This window comes from Sus scrofa, chromosome 18 (assembly GCF_054392235.1).
Source record: "Sus scrofa isolate SSC_HxYL_T2T_F1_AM1 chromosome 18, Sscrofa_HxYL_maternal_Yorkshire_Landrace_v2.0, whole genome shotgun sequence".
Classification (NCBI taxonomy): domain Eukaryota; kingdom Metazoa; phylum Chordata; class Mammalia; order Artiodactyla; family Suidae; genus Sus; species Sus scrofa.
The window spans coordinates 60,954,663-60,973,139 of record NC_139400.1 but is presented as its reverse complement, the minus strand read 5'-3'; the positions used below and the strand labels follow the sequence as shown (position 1 = coordinate 60,973,139).

Here is an 18,477-nt window from a genome sequence, read left to right as displayed (position 1 = left end):
CACAAAAGAAGAATGTTCTCTTTCATAAAGACAATCCATGCTTTAGGTTTATGTACTAGGTATACTGCATGTCATAAATTCTAGCCCTATGTTTTCATTCTTATCCAAACTCGAGAGGGTGTGAAGGACCCACATTAACCCAAGGTGCTCAGGTGATAGGGTAACCCAAAACCTTATCATCCTGAAAAAATGTACGCACTCTATAAACGGCCACCATCCCTTTCATGCTCATAGATGATGTTCACATCTGCATTATGGATCCTCTGGGCAGGATACATGGGCTTTGAGCTGAGGTTTCTTCTCAAGGGTGAAGCAAGAAATGAATACTTCCCTTGGGGGGGAAAAAAACAAAACGGAAAGCATATAATTCCCCAAGGTAGCCGCACTTGGTCATCCAACAAATATTTATTGGTTCCTTACTAGGTGCCAAGAAATGTTTTATGAGCTAAGGATAAAGCAATGAAAAAAACAGGTGAAAAATTCTACCCTCATACCTAAAAGAAAAAGATTGAAAGAAAAAAATTGAATGAAGTTGGACTTCATTAAAATTTAAAGTTTCTTCTCTGTGGAAGACATTGTAAAGAGAATAAAAAGGAAATTCACAGATTGGCAGAAAACCTTTGCAAAAAAAAAAATCTGCCAAAAGACTGTTTTCCAAAATACACAATGATCTTTTAAAATTCAATAATGAGAAAACAAACACAACTAAAAAAATAGGCAAAGGTTCTGAACTGGTACCTCACCAAAGAAGATACACAGATGGCAGACAAGTACATGAAAAGATGCTCCATATCATATGTCATCAGGGAAAGGAAAGTTAAAACAACAATGAGATACCACTACACATCTATCAGAATGTACAAAATCCAAAAACCTGCCAACACCAAATGCTGGCAAGGATGTAGAGTAATGGGAACACTCATTAATGGCTGGTGGAAGTGCAAAATGGTACAGCCACTTTGGAAGGCAGCTTGGCAGTTTCCTACGAAATGAAACATACCTTTACCATGTGATCCAACAATGGCAGCCCTTGGTATTTACCCAAATGAATTGAAAACATATGTCCACACAAAAACCTGTACATGAATATTTATAGCAGCATTATTCATAATTGCCAAAACTTGCAAGTATCGAAGATGTCTTTCAATAGGTGAATGGATAAACAAACTGTTACATAAAAAGAAATGAGCTATAAAGCCATGGAAAGACATGGAGCAAACTTACGTGCATGGTACTAAGTGGAGCAAGCCAATCTGTAAAAGCTGCATGCCGCATGATTCCAACTATATGGCATTCTACAAAAGGCAAAACTATAAACAGTAAAAAGATCCGTGGTTACCAGGAGTTGGAGGGGAGGGAAAGAGAGGGAGAAAGAGGTGAAGAGGAAGGGAGGGGGAATGAATAGATGGAATACAGGGGCCAAAGGAAACCACTCTGTGTGATATGATGGTGGATACATGTTGTTATGTGTTTGTCAAAACCCACAGAATATACAGCACAAGGCGTGTACCCTATCATAAACCATGGACTTTATTAATAAGGTACCAATATTGGCTCATCTAATGTAACAAATGTCCTACATGAATGCAAGACGTCAATAATAGCAGAAACAGGGGCGGGGGGAGCAGGTAAGGGAGAATACGGGACTTGGCCGCTCCATATTTTTGTAAACCTACAAACCCCCATAAAAAATAAGCCTCGTAATTTTTTAACAGCCCTATCTCAGGAACCCTAGAGTCTAGTGAGGAGGAGGAAATGGAGGATGTGAGGAACCAGTGAGGAAACAAAACAAGGTGAATGAATGATCCGATGCGGTAGGTGGAGACGAATGCTGCGAAAGAGAGATGCTTTCCGGGCCGGGGAGGGCCGTGTGCCGCTAGACAGCGCCAGTGGGTTTTGAGCGAAGGAGAGACATGGTGTGCCTTTCACAGAATCACAGCACTGCCACGTTGAGAACGAGCCTCCTGGGGAAAAGATCAAAGCAGGATCCAGTTAGGGGGCCTTACTAACCCAGGCAAGAGGGGAGGAAGGCTTGGACTAGGTTAGAGCAGCAGAGTGTTGGGAAGGGCTCAGAGTCCAGAGAGACTGGACCGAACAACCCAGAGCTGCAGCACAGATGAGCTCCACAGGGCAGTGCCAGCTGGGTAGAGGGCCTGTACCCAGACGCTCTCGCGAGAGTCACTCATTCCAAGCAGCTGGGAGATCACGGGTACCACAGAGAGGGCATGGGCAGTGGAGTCAGACAGTTCTGGTCTGGGTGCTGGTTCCTCTGCTCATTGGCTCTGTGGTTCCCTCTTGAATTTTGGTTTCCTAACCCAAAAGCTGTAATGGTGTTTATTTGCCTCATAGAAATGATGGGGGAGGGGCAAAATAGTAGCCAGTAGGTGCTTAAACAGTGGTTATTTTCTCCTGGAAAGACAAATACTAAGCCCCTAGCCTGGGAACTTCCATATGCCACTAAAAAGCAAAAATAAATAAATACATAAATTTGGTGGGGCTGAGGAACACCTGCAAGGTCTCAGTGGTTTAACACGTAAATGGCTTCTGTCTTTCTGATGTGAAGCCTACGGCAAACACAGCCTACTTTTCAGAACGCTGGGCTTCCCTCTTGTCCAAGTGGACAGTGGTTCCATGTCCTTCCGAAGCTGCACCATCTGGAAGGCCCCGTGTCCTTGAGTATCATGAAAAAGAAAAATGCAGGGAGTCCATCACACTGGGAACTAAATGCTTCAACCCAGAGGGTGACACTACCCCAGAGCTATTGGAAGGACCCAAAGAGAAAGGCAGTTGCCATTGCTAGCATATTTGAAGTGGAATTTCCCTACTATCCACATCTACCCTGGCACATGGCTACATACATAGTTGCTGAACTTAAACTTAATGGGTGTTTTTATTCCTTCAGTTGAATCAACACATATTTATGAAGTACATGCTCACTGCTGGACGTTATACTAAGAAGTAAAAGGCACACTAAGAAACACAAAGGTCTAATTCCTGACTGGGGACCACAGGCTTAGGAAGAATAGGTGGCAACAGAAGACTCCACAGGGCACCTTGCAAAGTGAATTGCCCCAAGAAACTGACCTGGAGAAAAAGGTTTAAATGGAAGAGGTTTACTTCAGAATTAATTCTAGAATGAGCAGGGCAGTGACAGTTTTCTACTGCTGCCATAAAAATTATCACAAACTTAGTGGCTTAAACAAACACAAACTGGAATTCCCTTGTGGCTCAGTGGGTTAAGGATCCAGTGTTGTCACGGCAGTGTCTCTGGTTAGTGTCTCTGCAGGGGTGCAGTTTCTATCCCTGGTCCGGGAACTTCCACATGCCACAAGTACGGCCAAAAAAAATATATGCACAAATATATTATTTATAGTTCTGCTGGTGGGAAGTCTGACAGATCTTATTGAAGAAAAATCGAGGTATCAGTAGCCCTTCCATTTTCCAGATTTTAGAGACAACCCACATTCCTTGGTTCATGGCCCCCTTCTTCCCCCGAAGGAGACCATCTCACCAAAACCAACAATCACCCGCCTCTCTGGCCTTTCATCCTCCCCCATGTCTCTCTCACCACAGTTGAGGTATTTTCTCAGCTTTCAAAGACCCAGGCCATTAGATTGAGCCCACCTAGATGAACCAGGCTAATCTCTCTGTCTAAAATTCCATAATCTTAATCCCATCTGCAAACTCCTCTTCTCCATGTCAGATAACATGATTGTAGGTTTCAGGGATTAGGTTAAAAACATCTTTTGGGGCCATCATTCTGCCCACCACAGGGAGTGGGGAAGTGAGGTGCCAAAGGGATGGCATCCCAGAGAGTGTGCCTATACAAATGGAATATTACTCAGCCATAAAAAGAATGAGGTTTTTGCCATCTGCGGTGACATGGAAGAATTTGGAGGGCATTGCGCTCAGTGAAATAAGACAGAGAAAGACAACTGCTGTATGGTATCGCTTCCAAGTGGAATTTAAAAAATGCAACAAACTAGTGACTGTAACAAAAAAGAGACAGACGTACAGATACGGAGAACAGACTAGTGGTGACCAGCGGGGAAAGAGAAGGGGGAGGGGTGACCCAAGGATAGGGGATTAAGAGGTACAAACTATTAGGTATAAAATAAAGGGCAAGGTTATATTGTACAAAACAGGGAATATAGCCAATATTTTATAATAACTTTAAATGGAAGATTACCTTTAAAAATTATGGATCACTCCATTGTACACCTGCAACTTATGCCATATTGTACATCACCAATACGTCGGTGAAGAAGAGAGGGAAGCCCATGGACTGTGCATTAGTGAGCAGGTCACTATTATAAGTACCTGGTGCTCAACCCCACTGGGACAACTGGGAGACGTGTGGAACTCACTTCAGAGCTGTCTGTCGCATTCTAACGGACAACCCCATGGCCCGAAGGCTGTTTTGATGTTATCTCCTGAAATCCTTTGAGCAGAGAGTCCTAGATGCTTCCAGGGGGATGCGGACAGCACAGTGTGTATAGAACTGTGATGCTGAAAAGATGTGGTGACGTGCCAACAGCATCTGCTATCCGGAGAAACAACTTACTATTTCAGAGTCAATGGAAAGCAATAGATGGAGCCTTTATAATTCACGCCACCTCTTCATCAGTTATGAGGGGTTAAATGGAATTATAGGACCAAGAACTGGAAATCTGGGGCGTTCTCATGGTGGCTCAGAAGTAACGAGCCCGACTGGTATCCCTGAGGACGCAGTTTCTATCCCTGGCCTCGCTTAGCGGGTTCAGGATCTGGTGTTGCTGAGAGCTGCTGCAGTGTAGGTTGCAGACGTGACTCAGACCTGCATTGCTGTGGCTGTGGTGCAGGCCAGCAGCTATAGCTCTGATTTGACCCCTAGCCTGGGGACTCCCATATGCTGTGGATGTGGCATTAAACAGACCAAAAGAAAATTTAAAAAACAAAACAAACACACAAAAACACTGGAAATCTGGGTTCATGTCCTTTATCTACCATGCGACATTGAATTATTGGTCCAAACACTTGTCTGAGCTTTATTTCCAGTCTGAGAAGTTGGACCAAACTCTAAAATGTCTTCCAGCTCAGACAGGCTGCTTTCTACAAGTTTTCAGAACACTCCCCCTGGTGATGGCTGTGGCTTTCCTTAAACATTTCATAAAAGAAATCCACGCCAGGGCAGGAGGCAGCTGCAAATACGCATTCTTCCCCAACTCAAATTTTAAATGTCAACCCACCGTTCACTTATAAAAAGTCAGAGGAAACAAAAAGGAAAGATTTAATGGAAGGGCGTGATTGTAACGAAGGCTGGCTGCCCTCGACTTGGGATGCTCGTCAGGAAAAACCAAGCACTGACCAAGTCGGACTTTAACCAACCACAGGGAAGTCAGCAAATCGATCGAGTATATCAGACTGCAAATGTTCTTGACCTTGGGAATGAGTTCTCGACCTTGGGAAAACTCGCGAGTCAACACAAAATTTCCTGGAACTCCTTGAGGTGGATTTGAAAATGCTCAGACAGACTCAGAGTTTGCAAAGCACCCCGGTTCAAGACTGAAGTTGGTTCCTGGGAAGACAGAATCATTTGGGTACAATATGATAGAGGTGAAGCGGAGAAGCATGGCTGTGAGGTGTCTTTCGGTTACCTTGCTTTGCTCTCAGTATCTACGTTGCTAAACAACCAGGTTCCATCTCTGTTATTCATATACGGGTCCCCATAGAACCCTCTGTCAATAGTCTTCTGCCTGTGTAGGAACTGACCTGGATGCAGAATGTGGCACAGTTTGCCTTCTGACACTGCTAAACACACCTACACTATCTCAAGAACACATGTAGGATGTGGGGATGTCACCTGTCTGCAGCAGATCACAGCTCAGTGTGTGTCCTCTAAGGAGCTGAGCAAACGTTTTGCATTCAGGGTCATGTCCTTTTCTGTATTTCTCACCTTTATCGGAAAAAAAGTTCAAGCATGTTGAACAAATGCTATGAAATGGGTATGGTGTACGCCTAAATGGTTTGGTTTTTTTGTTTGTTTTAAAGTACGAGTTGATTTACAGTGTTGTGCCAATTTCTGCTGTACAGCAAAGTGACCCAGTCATGCATATATACACCTTCTTTTTCTCATACTCTCTTCCATCATGTTCTATCCCCAGAGACTGGATATAGTCCCTGTATTATACAGTAAGTCCTAATTGCTTATCCACCATAATTTCACTTTTAATAGAGTTCTGGAGCTTAAGCTCTAGGAATGCAATTTTAGGGAGCTTTTAACTTAAAAGCTGTGGCAGAGGGTTGGGTTTTTTGGTTTGTTTGTTTTTGTTTGTTTTTTTTTTAAATAAGTTTTGAAGTAGGAATGAGGGAAGAAGACTAAAATACCAGTTCTGTTTGTTGGGCAATCAAGTCTTTCATGATTAAACTAGGTTTTTATTTTCTTTTTTCAAGCCTTCTCTACTCATGCTTTCTTCAGTATTCCTTATAATTTTAAAGAATTTCTTTGGAGAGTTTTGTTGTGAAATGGAAAATTGAGGCTTTCTTCCAAAACATGGTTTTTCAAAATTTGTTCTCTTAGAAACCAAGTGGTTTGTGTGGTTTACATTTTCATCACTGTCTGAACCATATTTTCCAAAGTCGAGAGCCACACATGCCCACTGGTGCCCTGCTGGTTTTGGCAGTCTGTGAAAGCAATTTTTTTGGTGATGTTGGTCATCTAACACTTAGTTAACCTTGCAGAGACGTGATATAATTATTTGCAGGACTCGGCATGTGGATTTTTTTTTAGTAACGACGATGGTTGAAAACGGCAGGTTTTTAATTTTTTCCTTGATTGTTATTGAAGTCCTCTTGACTTGGCTCCTGAAGTGGCCACTCCATTTATTCCCATACTTGCACAAATAGAAAAATAACAACCACCAAAATTCCAAAGATAAAAATATAGATTTAGTTTATCAGAGAATATCTTAGCTACACAGACCTGAAATAAACTCTTTGTGATGAAGACTATTCATGCCAGGAAAGAGACGCAGGAAAAGGAAACAGGGTTTCAATTGATTCGAGTGGGGCGGGCGGGGCGCGGGGCGGGGGGCTTGGGGATGTGATGAGCTGCCCCAAAGGAAGAGGAGCAGAAGAGGCAAGCCTCTGAGCACTGGGCGTGTGATTCAGGCGGAACACAGCCATCTGAGACGAGTTGTGGCGCTCCACTGAGCGTCTGTTTTCTCAGCTGTAAAATGAGGGATTGGACAGTCCATGGTGCTCCCATGAAACCCAGCCTGCCAGCCGCAGGAAGCAGGGAAAACAGTTAAGGAAGCCTTAAGTTTCCACCCCAAAGTCTCAGGCTAGAAGCCAGCCCTCTGTTGTGGTCTCTGGGGCAGATGAATTCAATGTCTGGGCCACTGAGTTTTTAATCTATATTAGGGCCCAGAAAGGGAACAGTGGACTTTTCCTATAATATTTGTGCCTTTTTGAGGAAAATTTAAGCCCAAACAAGATTAGGCTCCTTTCCCAAACTAATCCATATATACCATGACTTGGGATTAAGGGAGTCATTTTGCATCGCTATCTGGGAAACAGACATTAAATAAATTTTTAGACTTTATTCCCAGAAATGACTCAGAAAGGAGGAATATCCAACAGTACTTTACTTCAAATCACTCTGTACTCAATCTGCCTTTGACTGCTTGGGCCAGAATTTGAAAACCAAACCCAGTGGGGCTCATAATATGAGCCTCAGTCAATGCATCCTAGGACTTGACTTCATTAAATGCAGGCTTCACTGGTGTCTGTAACTAGAAGACCAGCTGGCTACATGTCCCAAATAAAAAAAGATATCCAGGTATCCAGCAAGGAAGAAGACCTCGCAGATTCATGCATGACGATTCCACAGATGCCCTAACGTGAGCACTGAGTCTGAAAACTTGCCTAGAATTATCAGCATACAAAAACACTGCTTGAATCTGGCTCCCATTATGCCCATTGGACTGGAAAGCCAATTTATGGAAATGGAGCCCCATTTTTTATTTACTCACTAAAAGCCTTGCTCAAGGCAAGTTCAGGTATGCAAAATAAGGTATTGTCTGCTAAAACTGAATCTTTAAGATAATCCAATGTTTTGAATTGATGATTGTCTTTCTTCCTTTTCATTGATTTGGTTCAGGGCTGTTTTGTTTCCCCAATGAATGTAAAGCAGGGTATATGCTGCCAGCACTCACCACTGCCCTGAGGGATCAGTGATCTCTCTGGGAAAGCAGGAGAGAAGGCAAAATTTAAACCCTCACTCCCGAAAAAGACCCAATTCAGGGGTAATTAACCTGCAGAGAGGGAAGGACTTGAGGCATTTGTAAAATCAAATGCACTGTTGTCTGACTATGAGAATATGTGTGTTTTTCTGAGAAGATAACTCATAATTCTCAAAGGATTTGATGACTTTAAGCAAATCTATGAAATCAATATAAAAATCCTTCATTTAATAAGAACTTGGGGGAGTTCCCGTCATGGCTCAGTGATTAAAGAATCCGACTAGGAACCATGAGGTTGCGGGTTCGATCCCTGGTGTTGCTGTGGCTGTGGTGTGGGCCGGCAGCTACGTATGCCGAGGGAGCGGCCCAAGAAAAGGCAAAAAGACAAAAAAAAAAAAAGAAAGAAAGAAAGAAAAGAACTTGGGCAGAGGGCAAAAACTTCCAGACAGGAGGTGCATTGGAAGGTACCTGACAGAGGGTAAAATTTCCACGGTAACTTCCCAAAGCAACACCAGAGTCACATTGACTTGAACAGAAATAACATGGGAACCAGGATGTATGCCCCCCACCCCACTGCCCCGGGAAGGGAACACATTGGTCCCAGGTGAAAAGCCCAAGATACATGCCTAATGTGAAGTCTGAGGTAGGTGGGGTTTCATTGAGCTGAGCAATCTTGAGAAAACTGGGAGCTAAGAATGAGAAATCCATGAGAGCATCAGGCTCAAGGAACATAAGAGGGTTGTTCTGTGCTCTGAAGGACACAAGAGCTATTTAACAAAATATATGCAGGCAGCATCCAGGGGCAGCCGTGTATTCATGGTCCAGGTGGCTGCCATAACATAGGACTAAGGAAGAAAAATAGGGTGCTTTCCAGGAATGAATGACAGTAGCTTTGGATTGAGGATAGAATTAGAATCAACAGCCAATTTCACACGAGGACTTGCAGCTGAGGAAAGCATCAGTTGCTTTGATGACGAAGCATGAAACACTGAAGTAGCCATGGAGACAGCTATGCTTAAACAAAGGTTGGGTTTGTTGGTACAGGGTCAACCCTCACCGAATCGCCCGCCCTCCCTAGGTCTGCGTCTCTACATATTAGATGATGTGTGCAATGGATGTTTTTTCTCCCCATCTCCTCAATGGGGAGAGGTCTGTACCTGGGTGCCAGAGAAGCAAGAGGGAGAAAGCAGGATAATGTAAGATGATGTCATATCTGTCCCTACTTTGGACTATTCTGAACACTTTGGAAAAGTGGATATCAGCCCTTTTTCTTGAGAGATTTGGTAAGTTCCTAAGCATGAGTGGGGCCATTTTCCTCCCCGGCACCTTGCTGTGCCAGGCAGCATCGCACCCCTGAGGACTGTGGGGAAACAGTGGCACAGCTGCAGGAGAAGAGTTGAGTTGGCAGGAACTGGCAGGTTGTTACTCTCATACTGATGCACCACCAACCTTGCTGTCTCTTAGGGCTGCCCTCCAAGTCTGCGGTAAGCAATGCCACAAGCCACCTGGAGTTTCTAGAAGCACATTTCTGTCAGCACTCAGGTGACCCTGTCTCTGAAACTCTGAGGAATAATGAGTGAAGGTTTTGAGAAGAGGCAAGAAGAGCTAGCACTAGGAAGAGGGGGTCACCAGTGTAGAAGATTCCAATATCAGTGTTCAGACTTTACTCTTAGACACCAGAAGGAGAAGAGGCCCCAGCCGAGGTCTAGATCCACTTCCTTCCCACCCTCTTGTCCTTTTCTTCAATCCACAACCACCCTACGGCGGCAGATTCCCACCTTAGCCAGGTTCTGTGCATTTCTCTGACCTTCTGCTCTTCGCACAACTGGCCACTCCGGCCACCCCAAGACACACACACCTGCAACTCTCTTCGCTTTGATGGCTAAGAGCCAATCATCTGCTATCCTTTCCTGCTCCTGCCCAAATCTCCCAGCTTGGTCTCTGTACAACCCCCGAATGGTGGTGTCCCACAGATCGTTTTCAGCTTTCGAGTTGGATTCCTGGGCAAAACCTCTGTTTATGTGAGGTGGCCCTTCTTTGCAGAGGAATTTCATACTTGGTCAACCTTGAGAGGGTCCTTTATTTTACCTGCAGCCATGGACTATCATTATGTTTTCTTCTAAGTCACACTTTATTGCATTTAATTTTATAAAATGTTGTTTCAGCTGTGGCGGTCAGAAATAATTAGATCTAGATGAGAGTTCTTCTTTCATCGTCCAGCTGCCGCCTAGAAGTATGTCAATCATTTGTGCTTATGATGTCATGGTTTGTTTCCATGGCAGCAAACATGCAGTCACAAGTGCCTCATTATCATTTCACTTGAGTGATGACATATTTATAGTCTTCGGGAGGAGCATATCGCCCTGTTGAATAATGTGCTCCTATGCTATGGAGCATACCAATACCTTTCTTTCTGACTGTACATTTTTACCCTGTGGTTTGTGTCATTTCCTATGTACACTGCACACTGCTTGCTTGTTTTTTAGGGAGAAAAAGAATGAAGGCCTGTGTAAAAGAAATAAGGCACAGAAAGCTATTAAAACACGGAGATCCAAGGAAGAAGAAACATCTCTAATAAGAGATTCTAAATGTTGTCAAGTTACTACCAAAAATGTCAAAACTGTTCAAAGCTTCCTACAGAGCAGAGTTTACCAACATCATTGAAAATATCAACTCAACAGTTGAGAGACCATCAAATATTTTAAGTAATCTAGACTCGCCTCTCCTCACCGTTAATTAGGCATCTGTAAAGAGACACTTGAAAAGTTGGCATGCTAATGACTTCACACAAGTGTACATTTTTATTTCATTGAGGAGGCAAGGACTGATAAACAATATCAGGTGACACGTTTCAATCTCTCCGTGAATGCGGTTCTTTCTTCTCGCTGCCACCATCCCCCTGCCTTTTCATGAATCCTATTCAGAAGTGAAACATTTATTCGGTTCAGGGAGATTCTCTCTGGAGGGGGACATAATTTTATCAGCGAGACTCCCTGGTGATGAGCTGACTGGGGACGACTGCTAATCAGCCTTTTTGACATGGTGGCTTGAATAGCCCTTCCCATGATGCTCTGTGATTCCACCTCCACGCTTTCCCTTTGAACTTGCCCTGACTCATAAGTGCCTTTTTCTCCCTTTGTGTGTCTGAAGTTATTCCACTATTAACTTTAATTGGAAAAGTGCCTTTTGTTCCCCCAGTGGAGTCATACCCTAACCACTGAACTCCCTGGGCTAAATTTCAGGGGGCGTAAAAACTTAATTTTTTAAAACTAACCAAGGGGGATAAATAATGATAATTCTGATAACTTCAAAGTGACCTATAGGAAGTTATTGAAAAGGAGCATAAGTTTGTATATGAATTCTTTTCAAAAATGTCTCGATTCAAAGGATCCCCTGAAAAGAGGAGGAAAATAAGAGGAGCCTGGGAAGCGGGCTTCTTGAGGATGTTTGCAGGAGGCTCTGAGGAGCCTCCTGGCGGAGAACAGACCGTGGAGCAAGAGGAGGTGGAATGGGAGAGCAATGCTTCCTCATCAGTGAGGGTGGGTGGACAGAGCAGGAGTGGGCCCACTCTGGGCTGGGCTTTGCGAGTGAAAACAGACAGAACTGTGACTGTCGAGGGTCTGGAAGACTTTGGAAGCATCGGGAAGCCCTGCTTGGAATCTGGTAGCATAACATTCAGGGAGACGGACTCAAACATTGTGGAATTGTGGTTTTTGGAGCTCTTGGCAGCCCCTCGGGATGGACAGACACCAGCGCCTTGGAAAGCAAGCATCCATCACCCAAATGCGAACACGAGTATCACCAAGAGCTGTGATCCAAAACCTAGCACCCCTGGTGGATGCTGACGGCTTTGCAGGGATCGGGGACACTAAAAGCAGGTCTCAACAAACCCATGAAGTTAAGTGGTGCCTTCCTTGTGATAGCTGAGAGGATGTATTCGTGGGTACATCAGCGACAATCTCAAAACTACGAAGAATAGAGAGCTGGGGTCTTGGAGGAGCATGTTAAAGTCCTGCAGTAGCAGGAGGAGGTGAAAACCAGAGAAATGCACTTCTCTGTGCTGTTATTCTGACCCCTATTTGACCTCCAGAGTGTTGTAGAAAACTGGCTGATCTCTGTATTGGAAGCAAACAGTTAGACAAGTACCCAGATCTCCATGAACCAAAAAACCCTTTCTGTGCTCAGATTGGCTCCCTCCCGTGTCCTGGAGATCGCAGTGTTCACAGTAAAATCAACAAATCAAATTGTATTGACATTGTCAGCTTCCAGAAGGAAAACAAAGTTAATCTATTTATTTTGGGTTCTTTTGGAGAGTACTTTTTGTCTCATTTCAGGAACTCGTTCATCTTAGCGTACAAGGGGGAAATCAAATCTCTTTCAGGCAAGAGGGAAGACTGGTCACCCCAAGGAGGTGCCGAATTGACCCACCATGTTTTTAAAAATCAAGCTTGTTATTAAAGTGACAATAGATCCTTTCACTGTTCTGTTCTGTCTGTGTGTCTGTGGGAGAAAGTCTGCTTGAAGGAGCAGAACATCTAAACTCTCCATTTGCCTTCTTCTTTGGGACCTTTGGATAAGTTACCAGACTTCTCTAAACTTTAGCCCCGCTATATTGAAAATTATGGTAACATCTGTCCCACCTCCTTCAGAACGTAAGGATAGCAATTACGTATGCAAAACGCTTCGGGAAGTTCACCTTGTGGCTCAGCCGGTGAAGGACCCAATGTAGTCTCAGTGAGGATGCGGGTTCAATCTCTGGCCATGCTCACTGGGTTAAAAATCCAGTGTTGCTGCAAGCTGCAACCTAGGTCACAGATGTAGCTCAGATCCAGTGTTGCTGTGGCCATGGCTGTGGCTGTGGCCTCAGCTGTAGCTCTGATTCAGCAGGATTAAACCCCTGACCTAGGAACTTCCATATGCCACAAATGTGGCCATCAAAAACAAAAACAAGCAAAACAAAACAAAACAAAAAACCCAAAATGATTTGGAAACTGTAAAGCGTGTAGCAGAGATGAAATACTGCAATTACGATTTTATTCCACCTGGCTCCCAGCTCCATATGCCTTCTGAGGACTTCGAGGGCTAAATTTTCATGTCCCTCTCTCTCCTGCTTTTGCTTTACCTTCACTGTGGTCTTCAGAAGAGTGGTGGGTTCTCCAGGACATGTATGATGAAGCAGTCTAGGAGTTTACAGACATAATATGTGACCACATCAACAAACAGTGCAGCTGCAACTCCACCCTTTCTGCAGGGTCCCCTTTTCTGGCATAATTAAGATAAGATGAAGAAAAGGATAACTACTTCCTGATTCATTTTATCCGTGTTGTTCTCCTGAAAGCTCTTGTTCCTTTTCATCTAGCCTCCTCTTTCTCCTTTCTCTGCGCTCCCAGAGCTCTCTTCCTGATCTTCATCCAGCATCTCCTCCCTAAGGCCCCAAGGCAGCCTGTAAGAATGAAAGGTTGTGCAGTTTGGGGTCAGAGAGAGCTAAACTCAAACTCTGGCTCTACTCCTGCCTAGCTGTTTAGCCCAGAGATTATTCGCCTTTCCTTAGCCTCGATTCCACCTCCATCAACTGGTGACAATGGCAGCACCATATAGAATCAGATGTAATGTAAATATTATATAAGTGTCTGGTACATTTTAATTCATCAGTAGTTAATAAATACCCATCATGAACCAAACTTTACTCAGACTTGGAAATGTGGTCGTAAATGACCTGCATAATAGACACTAAATGAAAGGAGTCATTCTCTAAGCCTTCTCCCTTTTTAATAAAGACCTCCAGAACCAAGGCTATCCTCGGGCTGCCAGTTTTCATGGGATGATGGAATTCCCTAAAGCCAAATGTTATGACACTACAAAATCAGAGACATCAAAAAAGAGGCAAATCATACTAGCTATACCTACTCCTTTGCCTATACTTACTTAAGACCGAGACTACTACAAGCTCTACTTTCATGAAAATGAGGAAATAAACTTTCTGGACCATCTGAGCTAGTTTCTGAAGCCCACCCTGGAGTGGAGATCCCGACAGGGACTGACTGCAGAAATCCGGAAAGAGAGTGGCTTCGTCCACTCAGGCTGCCATTACAGAACACTACAGACTGGGTGGCTTATGAACAACAGAAATTTATTTCCCACAGTTCTGGAGGCTGAGAAGTCCAAGATCAAGGTGACAGCAGATTCGGTGTCTGGTGGGGGCTTGCCTTGTATTCAGAGAGGGTTATCTGCTCCTTGTGTCCTTACATGGCTAATGAGCTGAGGGAGTGCTGTACCGTCTCTTTTATAAGGGCTCTAATCGCATTCAGGAGGGCCTCACCCTCGTGACTGAAGCACCTCCCCAAAGGTCCCCCAACACCATCCCATTGTGGGTTAGGGCTCCAACGTATGAATGTTGGGAAGACATAAATATTCAATCCACAGCAGGTAGATAAGAGCCTATCAATGGCAGAATAAAGACACAATCACCCCCCCCCCCAAAAAAGAGGCAAAAACATTTCTGGCCACTGGTGGTAAAGCAGAGTCACAGCCACTAAGAATCTGAGAGAAAGTGCTTGCAGGTGTTTCTGACGAGAGAGGGCAGTCTTAGAAAGACACAGATTCAGGGAGAGCACACTCATAAGGAGGGGCTGGGGGAGTGGTAGCCCTTGGGAGCCTGGGGGGTGAAGGATAAGAAAAAGGCAATTGCTAGAGAATAAAAATCAAAGTAAAACCACAAAAACACACCAAATTTCCCACCCCCCTCTCCCAAGAGTCATCATTTACTGAAGAAATATCATTTTACTGGACCAACAGGCTTTCAGATCAAGACACTTAGTAAAACACCCAGCTGCCTCTCCTATTCCTATTACAGCTAACACCTATACTGGCTGACCCAGGGAAAAATATAAGAAATTTAACACTGCATTCCAACAAGAATTAAATACTATTTTACAACTATTGGTTAGTGATTTAATGAAAGAATATCTCAAATCAGAGATTCAAAACTCAAGAAATGAACAACGCAAAATCTACAAAGAGGTGAAATGAGTTGATCAAACACAGCAAAGGAAATGAACTTTTAAAAATCGTCTCAGAAATGAATGCCAAATTACAAGGAAAAGGGAATTGGATAAAAACGTGGTCAGAGACATTGAAGAGAGGAATGGCTAAGCAAATACATCATTTTTTTAAAAAAGATGAGGGAGAAAATTACAAAGAAGAGCCATCATGTACTTAATCTGAGCATACTTAGAACTACAATTCAAAACAGCTTTCTAAAGGAGTTCCCTGGTGGCTCAGCAGGTTAAGGATCTGGCATCGTCACTGCCATGGCTCTAGTGCTGGGGCAAAGTTTCAACCCCTGGCCTGGGAACTTTCACAGGCCATGGATGTAGGCCGTCCCCCCAAAAACTGCTTATTAAAGATAAAAGAATTGAATGGTCACAGTGAAAATGCCTACAATGTATTCATTATTGCCAACTATAAAATTAAGGTGTTTAAGACTTTCGACATTATATTTTCTTAAACAAAATTTAACTTTTTATTAAAAATAATCTTCAAGCATAAAAGGCTACCTCACATAGAGAAGAAATTACGTGGGTCTCAGGCTTCTTGGCAGCAACGTGTCTGCAAGACAAATCTGTACCAACAGTTTTGAAAAACTCAAGATTTTAGAGCCTAAGTTCCATGACCTTGTGTCTGCTCAACTTTTCCTTCAAGGACCAAGGGTATAGAAAAAGAGCTTTAATCTGCAAGAACTCAGAGAATACTGCCCTCATAGGCCCTTCCTGACAACTTTACTATAGGATTTAAACCAAGAGATGACTGCAGAAAGGGGCAAAAAGTCTGGTAATGAGAACAAAATGTACTGACAGAACTGAGACTAAAACAAGGATAAAGGAAGACGGAGTCTTTCCTTTCCTGCTACTCCAGTGCCATTCTTGGATCCTTTTCCTCTTCTCTGCTCAGTTCGTACGACGATTCTCTTAAAGACAGGAAGAGCTCCAAAAAGAAAGGAGTGATTTTCTCATGGTGACGTTGTGATCGCTGGGACAGACCATAGGCTGCCATGTTCAAGGGACATTCTGCTCCCTGTGCTTCTGTGAATAAGACAATTAGATTTCCTTGCAAGCCAAGAACTTGGCTTTAAAGATAATCCTGGAGAGCCGACTACTTTGAGGATCACAGAAAGACTAACTCAATTCCAGTCATAAACTGGACTCTTTTCATTGTGGCTAATATTATCAGGTGGCTCCTTGGCTAGGTTATCATGAGAATCAATGATGACTGCTGTGTAAATGTGGTGGCATGAAACCCACAAAGGCTCCCCACCCAGTTTAAGAGGTTTTGTCAAGGACATGCCTTTCCCATTAGCCAGTGCCAAAGGAATAGGTCCAGCACAATGCTCTAATTTTATATGTGAGGGAACAACTCTGGAGCAGGAAAAGGGACTCTGTATCCCAAGGGCTGGGGGAGAACAGGTCAGTTCAGGGATTTCCTTGAGGTTAAGCAAATAATGGGGTTGCATATGCAGTTTATAAGTGGAAATGAGGGTAGAAACCCCAGAGGGAACTCAAGGAACTTCACCTCAGCCAAGCAACTTGACCTTGTAAGGGCTGAACTAGAGTTCAGAGCAAAGTCCAGTTACGCCCTACCCATCAACCAGAGGGTGATTAGCATGGGACCCTATTGATCAACACTCTGTGCTAATTCTCTAGCATTAGCACCATTTGCTCCATCAAAGACTCTCACATCAAGATGTGCAGATCTTTGGTGGATGAAAAATGACAATGATGATGAAAAGGATGATAATAGCACTAATGCAATGTTCCGACCTTGTACCATGGGCAGGATAATGTGCTAAGTATTAGCCTCTTTTTATGGAAAATGAAGCCAAGTCTTTGAGCTAATAAGTTAGTTACTCCGACAATCTGATCCCAAAGCTCGTACTCCTTGTGCAACCACCTTTGGATCATATGACCCGTCCAGGAAGCAGTTAGCTGTGCCATCTGATCTGTAGAGTCCTGTGCAACCCACATGATGATTTACGCTTAAGCACTCATCGCTGGCCACTGTCTAGCACAGGTAGCTCTGCGCATGGCAAAATCCGCGTTCCAAGCCCTTCAGATGCTCCCCTTTCTTGGGGTGGCTCTCACACTTGCTCCGAGGTCACTCTTACCTCCCTGCCTGCCTGTGCTCAGCCCAATGCTCTCCTCCTCAATACCGATCCTGCCCCTCATGCTGCAATTTCTAAACTAGAGAACACTTCGCCTCAAAAATTTGAGCTCCTGGGAGTTCCTGTCATGGCTCAGCAGAAACGAATTTGATTAGTATCCATGAGGATGTGGGTTTGATCCGTGGCCTCGCTCAGTGGGTGGGGCATCCGGCATTGGAGCTTGTGGCTCAGTTCTTGTGGTGCTGTGGCTGTGGTGTAGGCTGGCAGCTGTAGCTCCGATTCAACCCCTAGCCTGGGAACTTCCATATGCCACTGGTGCTGCCCTCAAAAGAAAAAAAAAATTGAGCTCTTTAGGTCAAGCATAAATCATATAACCTTGAGGAAATTATAAAATACTGTTGTTCTTTTGACTTTGATGTTTCCTTTTTCATGCCCTCTAAGACCCCATCAGAAAGTATGTGTGGAACATTACAGTGCTAGGGTCAAAGTTAGCTCCCCTTGTTAATCATGAACCACTGAACTAAGGTTATGGAAATACATGTATACACATACCCACATATGTATACATTTCCTCCTTATTAGATTATGTTCCTGTCTTTTCAAAGTTGGACTGTATCAGTCAGGAAAATACTACTATGCTGCAATACATCATAAATCCCTCAGTTTCAAGGGCTTACTAATAAAAGTTGGTTTCTCGTTCACATCTCCATCTTGCATATGGCGCTGGTGGCTTTCTACACTGCTTACCTCCACGTGGTGATTCAGCTGCTCAGCTGCTGGCGCTTGATAATCGTACCATCTTAGAATCCTTCACTTCCAGCTACACAGGTCAGAGAGTGAAGAGGACACGCCCACACACCTGCCTCAGACTGGAAGTGGCACGTCACTTCCTTTCCCTTTCCCATTGGCCGTAACAGAGTCACGTGGTCCAACACAACCACAAGGAAGGTTGGGAAATGAAGTCCTGGGTACTCAAGAGGGAGTGATAGATGGGTGAGCATCCCGCCGGTCTCTGCCCTCAAATCGTATAACCTCTGGCCCGTTGAGTCCTAGACGCAGCTCTGCTGAGCACCCATCCACTCACACAGGAAACTCTGC

General features: G+C 44.0%; 1 long non-coding RNA gene across 2 annotated transcripts in view; it reads right to left on the bottom strand.

Annotated features, from left to right (window-relative positions):
* Positions 1-18,477, bottom strand: part of LOC146395096 (uncharacterized) — a 75,207-nt gene that overhangs the window by 20,736 nt on the left and 35,994 nt on the right. The window contains exons 2-3 of one of the 2 annotated variants that reach the window (XR_014834355.1): positions 1,225-1,295; positions 200-331 (exon numbers count right to left, since the gene is read on the bottom strand). The exons of the other annotated variant lie outside the window; for it this stretch is intronic. This is a non-coding gene — a long non-coding RNA (uncharacterized LOC146395096). The remainder of the gene's footprint in view (positions 1-199; positions 332-1,224; positions 1,296-18,477) is intronic. 2 annotated transcript variants of the gene reach the window in all.